The following is a 10244-nucleotide window of genomic DNA, read 5'->3' on the forward strand; positions in this document are numbered from 1 at the left end:
AAGACTTTTAAAATGGTCCACATCAAAAAAATCTTAAAAAAATTTTTTTAATAAAACAATCATTATGAACATTATGGATTGTCATGGAAAAGGCTTGAAACATAATGTTAAAGGGGAAAAAAGAGGAGCCGGAGGAAGATGGCGGAAGAGTAAGACGCGGAGATCACCTTCCTCCCCACAGATACATCAGAAATTCATCTACACGTGGAACAACTCCAACAGAACACCTACTGAACGCTGACAGAAGACCTCAGACCCCCCAAAAGGCAAGAAACTCCCCACATACCTGGGTAGGTCAAAAGAAAAAAAGAATAAACAGAGACAATAGGATATGGACGGGACCTGCACCAGTGGGAGGGAGCCGTGAAGGAGGGAAGGTTTCTACACACTACAAGCCCCTTCGCGGGCGGAGACTGCAGGTGGCGGAGGGGGAAAGCTTCGGAGTAGCGGAGGAGAGCACAGCAACAGGGGTGCGGAGGGCAAAGCGGAGAGATTTTGGCACAGAGGATCGGTGCCCTCAGGCACACACCAGCCCGAGAGGCTTGTCTGCTCGGCCACCGGGGCGGGCGGGGCTGGGAGCTGAGGCTCGGGTATCGGCTTTCAGTCGGAGCGCAGGGAGAGGACTGGGGCTGGCGGCAGGAAGAGAGCCTGAAGGGGTTAGTGCTAGCCCGGAGGGAGTCCGGGGAAAGGGTCTGGAGCTACCGGAGAGGCAAGAGACTTTTTTCCCTTTTGTTGCCTGGTGCGCGAGGAGAGGGCATTCCCCTCCCTCCCCTCTGCCTGAGTGAGCCAGAGCCCCCGAATCAGCGGCTCCTTTAAACCCGTCCTGTCTGAGCGAAGAACGGACGCCCTCCGGCGACCTACGCGCAGAGGCGGGGCCAGGTCCAAGGCTGAGACCCGGGAGTGGTGAGAGCAGAGACAGGGAAATCTCTCTGTGCAGCCTCGGAGGCAGTGGATTAAAGCTCCACGGTCCATTTGATGTGCCCTGCGTCTGTGGAGTGTATGAATGGACAGCGAATCATCCCAAATTGAGGAAGTGGACTTTGAGGACAAGATTTAAGACTTTCCCCCCTTTTTACAACGAATTATCCCAAATTAAGGAGGTGGACTTAGCAAGATTTCAGACTTCTCGCCCTTTTCCTCTTTTTACAACGAATTATCCCAAATCGAGGAGGTGGACTTGGAGAGCAAGATTTTTGATTTTTCCCCCTGCTCTCTTTTTGTCAATGTGTATGTGTAATCTTCTGTGTAAGAGTCTCTCTGTATAGCTTTGCTTCCACCATATGTCCCAGGGTTCTATCGGTCCGTGTTTTTTTTCAATAATTACTTTTTAATTTTAATAACGCTACTATATTTCATACTTTATTCTATTTTACTTTACCTGCTCTTTCTTTTTTTCCTACCTTCCCTTCCTCCCTCCCTCCCTCCGCTCCTCCTTTCCTTCTTTCTTTTTCTTTCCTCCCTCCCTCCCTCCCACCCTTCTTCTTTCCACTTTCTTTTTCTTTCCTTCCTGCCTCCCTCCCTCCCTTCTTCCATTCACTCTTCCTTTTGCTTTCATTCCTCCCTCCCTCCCTCCTTTCTTTCCTTCTTTCTTTCCATCCTTCCTCCCTCCCTCCCTCCTTTCTGTCTTCCTTCCTTCCTTCCTTTCCTTCTTCCTTTCTTTCCCTCTCTCTTTCTTTCTTCTACTAATTCTTTCTTTCTACTTTTTCGCACTGTTATTCTGAGCCGGGTGGATGAAAGGCTCTTGGTGCTGCAGCCAGGAGTCAGTGCTGTGCCTCTGAAGTGGGAGAGCCAACCTCAGGACACGGGTCCACAAGAGACCTCCCAGCTCCACATAATATCAAGCAGCGAAAATCTCCCAGGGATCTCCATCTCAACACCAGCACCCAGCTTCAGTCAACGACCAGCAAGCTAGAGTGCTGGTCACCCTATGCCAAGCAACTAGCAAGGCAGGAACACAACCCCACCCATTAGCAGAGAGGCTACCTAAAAACATAATAAGGCCACAGGCACCCCAAAACACACCACCAGACGTGGACCTGTCCACCAGAAAGACAAGATCGAGCCTCAACCACCAGAACACAGGCATTAGTCCCCTCCACCAGGAAGCCTACACAACCTACTGAAACAACCTTAGCCACGGGGGACAGATACCAAAAACAACGGGAACTACGAATCTGCAGCCTGCAAAAAGGAGACCCCAAACACAGTAACATAAGCAAAATGAGAAAGCAGAAAAACACACAGCAGGTGAAGGAGCAAGATAAAAACCTACCAGACCTAACAAATGAAGAGGTAATAGGCAGTCTACCTGAAAAAGAATTCAGAATAATGATAGTAAAGATGATCCAAAATCTTGGAAATAGGATAGACAAAATGCAAGAAACAGTTAACAAGGACCTAGAAGAACTAAAGATGAATCAAGCATCGATTAAAAACACAATAAATGAAATGAAAAATACTCTAGATGGGATCAATAGCAGAATAACTGAGGCAGAAGAACGGATAAGTGAGGTGGAAGATAAAATAGTGGAAATAACTGATGCAGAGCAAAATAAAGAAAAAAGAATGAAAAGAATAGAGGACAGTCTCAGAGACCTCTGGGACAACATTAAATGCACCAACATTCGAATTATAGGGGTTCCAGAAGAAGAAGAGAAAAAGAAAGGGACTGAGAAAATATTGGAAGAGATTATAGTTGAAAACTTCCCTAATATGGGAAAGGAAATAGTTAATCAAGTCCAGGAGGCACAGAGAGTCCCATACAGAATAAATCCAAGGAGAAATACGCCAAGACACATATTAATCAAACTGTCAAAAATTAAACACAAAGAAACCATATTAAAAGCAGCAAGGCAAAAACAACAAATAACACACAAGGGAATCCCCATCAGGTTAACAGCTGATCTCTCAGCAGAAACTCTACAAGCCAGAAGGGAGTGGCAGGACATAATTAAAGTGATGAAGGAGAGAAACCTGCGACCAAGATTACTCTACCCAGCAAGGATCTCATTCAGATTTGATGGAGAAATTAAAACCTTTACAGACAAGCAAAAGCTGAGAGAGTTCAGCACCACCAAACCAGCTTTACAACAAATGCTAAAGGAACTTCTCTAGGCAAGAAACACAACAGAAGGAATATACCTACAATAACGAACCCAAAGCAATTAAGGAAATGGGAATAGAAACATACATATCAATAATTACCTTAAATGTAAATGGACTAAATGCTCCCACCAAAAGACACAGAGTGGCTGAATGGATACAAAAACAAGACCCATATATATGCTGTCTACAAGAGACCCACTTCAGACCTAGAGACACATACAGATTGAAAGTAAGGGGATGGAAAAAGATATTCCATGCAAATGGAAATCAAAAGAAAGCTGGAGTAGCAATTCTTATATCAGACAAAATAGACTTTAAAATAAAGACTATTAGAAGAGACAAAGAAGGACACTACATAACGATAAAGGGATCGATCCAAGAAGAAGATATAACAATTGTAAATATTTATGCACCCAACATAGGAGCACCTCAATACATAAGGCAAATACTAACAGCCATAAAAGGGGAAATCGACACTAACACAATCATAGTAGGGGACTTTAACACCCCACTTTCACCAATGGACAGATCATCCAAAATGAAAATAAATAAGGAAACACAAGCTTTAAATGATACATTAAACAAGATGGACTTAATTGATATTTATAGGACATTCCATCCAAAAACAACACAATACACATTTTTCTCAAGTGCTCATGGAACATTCTCCAGGATAGATCATATCTTGGGTCACAAATCAAGCCTTGGTAAATTTAAGAAAATTGAAATTGTATCAAGTATCTTTTCCGACCACAATGCTATGAGACTAGACATCAATTACAGGAAAAGATCTGTAAAAAATACAAACACATGGAGGCTAAACAATACACTACTCAATAACGAAATGATCACTGAAGAAATCAAAGAGGAAATAAAAAAATACCTAGAAACAAATGACAATGGAGACACGACGACCCAAAACCTATGGGACGCAGAAAAAGCAGTTCTAAGGGGGAAGTTTATAGCAATACAATCCCACCTTAAGAAACAGGAAACATTTCGAGTAAACAACCTGACCCTGCACCTAAAGCAATTAGAGAAAGAAGAACAAAAAACCCCCAAAGTTAGCAGAAGGAAAGAAATCATAAAGATCAGATCAGAAATAAATGAAAAAGAAATGAAGGAAACAATAGCAAAGATCAATAAAACTAAAAGCTGGTTCTTTGAGAAGATAAACAAAATTGACAAACCATTAGCCAGACTCATCAAGAAAAGAAGGGAGAAGACTCAAATCAATAGAATTAGAAATGAAAAAGGAGAAGTAACAACTGACACTGCAGAAATACAAAAGATCATGAGAGATTACTATAAGCAACTCTATGCCAATAAAATGGACAGCCTGGAAGAAATGGACAAATTCTTAGAAATGCACAACCTACCAAGACTGACTCAGGAAGAAATAGAAAATATGAATAGACCAATCACAAGCACTGAAATTGAAACTGTGATTAAAAATCTTCCATCAAACAAAAGCCCAGGACCAGATGGCTTCACAGGCGAATTCTATCAAACATTTAGAGAAGAGCTAACACCCATCCTTCTCAAACTCTTCCAAACAATATCAGAGGAAGGAACACTCCCAAACTCATTCTACGAGGCCACCATCACCTTGATACCAAAACCAGGCAAGGATGTCACAAAGAAAGAAAACTACAGGCCAATATCACTGATGAACATAGATGCAAAAATCCTCAACAAAATACTAGCAAACAGAATCCAACAGCACATTAAAAGGATCATACACCATGATCAAGTGGGGTTTATTCCAGGAATGCAAGGATTCTTCAATATACGCAAATCAATCAATGTGATACACCATATTAACAAGTTGAAGGAGAAAAACCATATGATCATCTCAATAGATGCAGAGAAAGCTTTCGACAAAATTCAACACCCATTTATGATAAAAACCCTGCAGAAAGCAGGCATAGAGGGAACTTTCCTCAACATAATAAAGGCCATATATGACAAACCCACAGCCAACATTGTCCTCAATGGTGAAAAACTGAAACCATTTCCACTAAGATCAGGAACAAGACAAGGCTGCCCACTCTCACCACTCTTATTCAACCTAGTTTTGGAAGTTTTAGCCACAGCAATCAGAGAATAAAGGAAATAAAAGGAATCCAAATTGGAAAAGAAGAAGTAAAGCTGTCACTGTTTGCAGATGACATGATACTATACATAGAGAATCCTAAAGATGCTACCGAAAAACTACTAGAGCTAATCAATGAATTTGGTAAAGTAGCAGGATACAAAATTAATGCACAGAAATCTCTGGCATTCCTGTACACTAATGATGAAAAATCTGAAAATGAAATCAAGAAAACACTCCCATTTACCATTGCAACAAAAAGAATAAAATATCTAGGAATAAACCTACCTAAGGAGACAAAAGACCTGTATGCAGAAAATTATAAGACACTGATGAAAGAAATTAAAGAGGATACAAATAGATGGAGAGATATACCATGCTCCTGGATTGGAAGAATCAATATTGTGAAAATGACTCTACTACCCAAAGCAATCTACAGATTCAATGCAATCCCTATCAAACTACCACTGGCATTTTTCCCAGAACTAGAACAAAAAATTTCAAAATTTGTTTGGAAAAACAAAAGACCCCGAATAGCCAAAGCAATCTTGAGAACGAAAAACGGAGCTGGAGGAATCAGGCTCCCTGACTTCAGACTATACTACAAAGCTACAGTAATTAAGACAGTGTGGTACTGGCATAAAAACAGAAAGATAGATCAGTGGATCAGGATAGAAAGCCCAGAGATAAACCCACGCACATATGGCCAACTTATCTATGATAAAGGAGGCAGGAATGTACAGTGGAGAAAGGACAGCCTCTTCAATAAGTGGTGCTGGGAAAACTGGACAGGGACATGTAAAAGTATGAGATTAGATCATTCCCTAACACCATACACAAAAATAAGCTCAAAATGGATTAAAGACCTAAATGTAAGGCCAGAAACTATCAAACTCTTAGAGGAAAACATAGGTAGAACACTCTATGACATAAATCACAGCAAGATCCTTTTGGACCCACCTCCTAGAGAAATGGAACTAAAAACAAAGATAAACAAATGGGACCTAATGAAACTTCAAAGCTTTTGCACAGCAAAGGAAACCATAAACAAGACCAAAAGACAACCCTCAGAATGGGAGAAAATATTTGCAAATGAAGCAACTGACAAAGGATTAATCTCCAAAATTTATAAACAGCTCATGCAGCTCAATAGCAAAAAAACAAACAACCCAATCCAAAAATGGGCAGAAGACTTAAATAGGCATTTCTCCAAAGAAGATATACAGACTGCCAACAAACACATGAAAGAATGCTCAACATCATTAATCATTAGAGAAATGCAAATCAAAACTACAATGAGATATCATCTCACACCAGTCAGAATGGCCATCATCAAGAAATCTAGAAACAATAAATGCTGGAGAGGGTGTGGAGAAAAGGGAACACTCTTGCACTGCTGGTGGGAATGTGAATTGGTACAGCCACTATGGAGAACAGTATGGAGGTTCCTTAAAAAACTAAAAATAGAACTACCATATGACCCAGCAATACCACTACTAGGCATATACCCTGAGAAAACCATAATTCAAAAAGAGACATGTACCAAAATGTTCATTGCAGCTCTATTCACAATAGCCCGGAGCTGGAAACAACCTAAGTGTCCATCATCGGATGAATGGATAAAGAAGATGTGGCACATATATACAATGGAATATTACTCAGCCATAAAAAGGAACGAAACTGAGCTATTTGTAATGAGGTGGATAGACCTAGAGTCTGTCATACAGAGTGAAGTAAGTCAGAAAGAGAAAGACAAATACCGTATGCTAACACATATATATGGAATTTAAAAAAAAAAAATGTCATGAAGAACCTAGGGGTAAAACGGGAATAAAGACACAGACCTACTTGAGAACGGACTTGAGGATATGGGGAGGGTGAAGGGTAAGCTGTGACAAAGCGAAAGAGAGGCATGGACATATATACACTACCAAACGTAAGGTAGATAGATAGTGGGAAGCAGCCGCAGAGCACAGGGAGATCAGCTCGGTGCTTTGTGACCGCCTGGAGGGGTGGGATAGGGAGGGTGGGAGGGAGGGAGACGCAATAGGGAAGGGATGTGGGAACAGATGTGTATGTATGACTGATTCACTTTGTTATAAAGCAGAAACTAATAAAAAATAAATAAATAAATTTAAAAAGAAAAAAAAAAAAAAAAAGGGGAAAAAAGCAGGACGTGAAGTTGTTTATATATTGTGTAAAACAGGTATGCAGTTCTTGGATTGGAAGAGTAAACACTGTGAAAATGACTATACTACCCAAAGCAATCTACAGATTCAATGCAATCCCTATCAAACTACCACTGGCATTTTTCACAGAACTAGAAAAAAAAATTTCACAATTTGTATAGAAACACAAAAGACCCCGAATAGCCAAAGCAATCTTGAGAAAGAAACGTGGAGCTAGAGGAATCAGGCTCCCTGACTTCAGACTATACTATAAAACTACAGTAATCAAGACAATATGGTACTGGTGCAAAAATAGAAATATAGATCAATGGAACAGGATAGAAAGCCCAGAGATACACCCACGCACATACGGTCACCTTATCTTCGATAAAGGAGGCAAGAATATACAGTGGAGAAAAGACAGCCTCTTCAATAAGTGGTGCTGAGAAAACTGGACAGCTACATGTAAAAGAATGAAATTAGAACACTCCCTAACACCATACACAAAAATAAACTCAAAATGGATTAAAGACCTAAATGTAAGGCCAGACACTGTAAAACTCTTAGAGGAAAACATAGGCAGAACACTCTGTGACATAAATCACAGCAAGATCCTTTTTGACCCACTTCCTAGAGAAATGGAAATAAAAATAAAAATAAACAAATGGGACCTCATGAAACTTAAAAGTTTTTGCACAGCAAGGAAACCATAAACAAGATGAAAAGACAACCCTCAGAATGGGAGAAAATATTTGCAAATGAAGCAACTGACAAAGGATTAATCTCCAAAATTTACAAGCAGCTTATGCAGTTCAATATCAAAAAAACAAACAACCCAATCCAAAAATGGGCAGAAGACCTAAATAGACATTTCTCCAAAGAAGACATACAGATTGCCAACAAACACATGAAAGAATGCTCAACATCATTAATCATTAGAGAAATGCAAATCAAAACTACAGTGAGATATCATCTCACACCAGTCAGAATGGCCATCATCAAAAAATCTAGAAATAATAAATGCTGGAGAGGGTGTGGAGAAAAGGGAACCCTCTTGCACTGTTGGTGGGAATGTAAATTGATACAGCCACTAGGGAGAACAGTATGGAGCTTCCTTAAAAAACTAAAAATAGAACTACCATACGACCCAGCATTCCCACTACTGGGCATATACCCTGAGAAAACCATAATTCAAAAAGCGTCATGTATCAAAATGTTCATTGCAGCTCTATTTACAGTAGCCAGGACATGGAAGCAACCTAAGTGTCCATCAACAGATGAATGGATAAAGAGGATGTGGCACATATATACAATGGAATATTACTCAGCCATAAAAAGAAACGAAATTGAGTTATTTGTAGTGAGGTGGATGGACCTAGAGTCTGTCATACAGAGTGAAGTAAGTCTGAAAGAGAAAAACAAATACCGTATGCTGACACATATGTATGGAATCTAAAAAAAAAAAAAAAGGTCATGAAGAACCTAGGGGCAAGACGGGAATAAAGACACAGACCTACTAGAGAATGGACTTGAGGATACGGGGAGGGGGAAGGGTAAGCTGAGACAAAGTGAGAGAGTGGCATGGACATATATACACTACCAAAAGTAAAATAGATAGCTAGTGGGAAGCAGCCGCATAGCACAGGGAGATTAACTTGGTGCTTTGTGACCACCTAGAGCGGTGGGATAGGGAAGGTGGGAGGGAGGGAGACGCAAGAGGGAAGAGATATGGGGACATATGTATATGTATAACTGATTCACTTTGTTATAAAGCAGAAACTAACACACCATTGTAAAGCAATTATACTCCAATAAAGATGTTAAAAAAAAACAGGTATGCAGATGGACATAAACTAAAACAAATCCTGGGAAGAAAACTGAACATCTAACACAGGTTAGATTGCTATGATTACAGCTGGCTTTTTTCTTCCCTTTTCCCAAACTTTGTATGTATTTGTGCATGTTTGTGTATAATCACATCTATTTTATATATATGTATTTTACATATAAATATGTACACATACAAACATCTTTTTTTTTAATGAGAAAAGATCTTTAAGCATTTGGCAAACATTGGAGATATTTATGAGCAGAGCAGCTACAAAAGAAAAAAAAAGTTTTTATACTTAAAAAAAGTACTTAGACTTTGTACCAAGGACTAAACTTTAAAATCCATCAATAGATGAGTGAATTTTACACTTTATACTGCAGATGACCGTGCTTTACTGAAGTAACTAGGGTCGTTCTTTTTTTCCCCGTAGAGATTCTAGATATCAATCACAGTTTTGTTTTCCCTTGGTTTAAATGGCATTCCTCTTTGATCATTACTTCGCACTGGGAAAAGATATTTCCTTGTGCAAAGTAGTGGTTAGCTTCTTAGAACCTCAGACAACAAAGGGCCCCTGTGTGAGGATGCAGGAATTCGTCTTGGAATACAGGGAAGGCACCCAGCTGAATCGTATCCAAGGAAGATGCTGCAAAGCTTGCAAAGCTAGTTCGGAGAAAGGAGCCCAGCTGGAGATCTTTTCTTTCTATTCAGATATTGGCCCTGCTTGAGGGGTGGGGGTGGGGGGAAGCCCATAAAAGGAAACCCGAAAACAAGCCTGAATGCATTTACAAATTACAAGGAAAAGTTAATTCTAGCAAGCAGCGTTGGTGCCAACTCAGGCTTATCATGTTTAGAATTTAACTCCACTTGGGGAGAAACTTTGTTTTTCTTCTCATGGAAGTTAAAGAAGGCAACAGAGATGGCCTGTATGGTGTAAGTTCTGAATGAAAAGTTGTCTGTGGCGTCAGTCACAGGCTGGCTCAGTTCCCCTCGGCCACCTCTACTCTCGGCCCACTGTGAGTCCCACGTGTTGCTGCCAGTTATTGTA

Source organism: Hyperoodon ampullatus (assembly GCF_949752795.1).
Source record: "Hyperoodon ampullatus genome assembly, chromosome: 1".
NCBI classification, from domain to species: Eukaryota; Metazoa; Chordata; class Mammalia; order Artiodactyla; family Ziphiidae; genus Hyperoodon; species Hyperoodon ampullatus.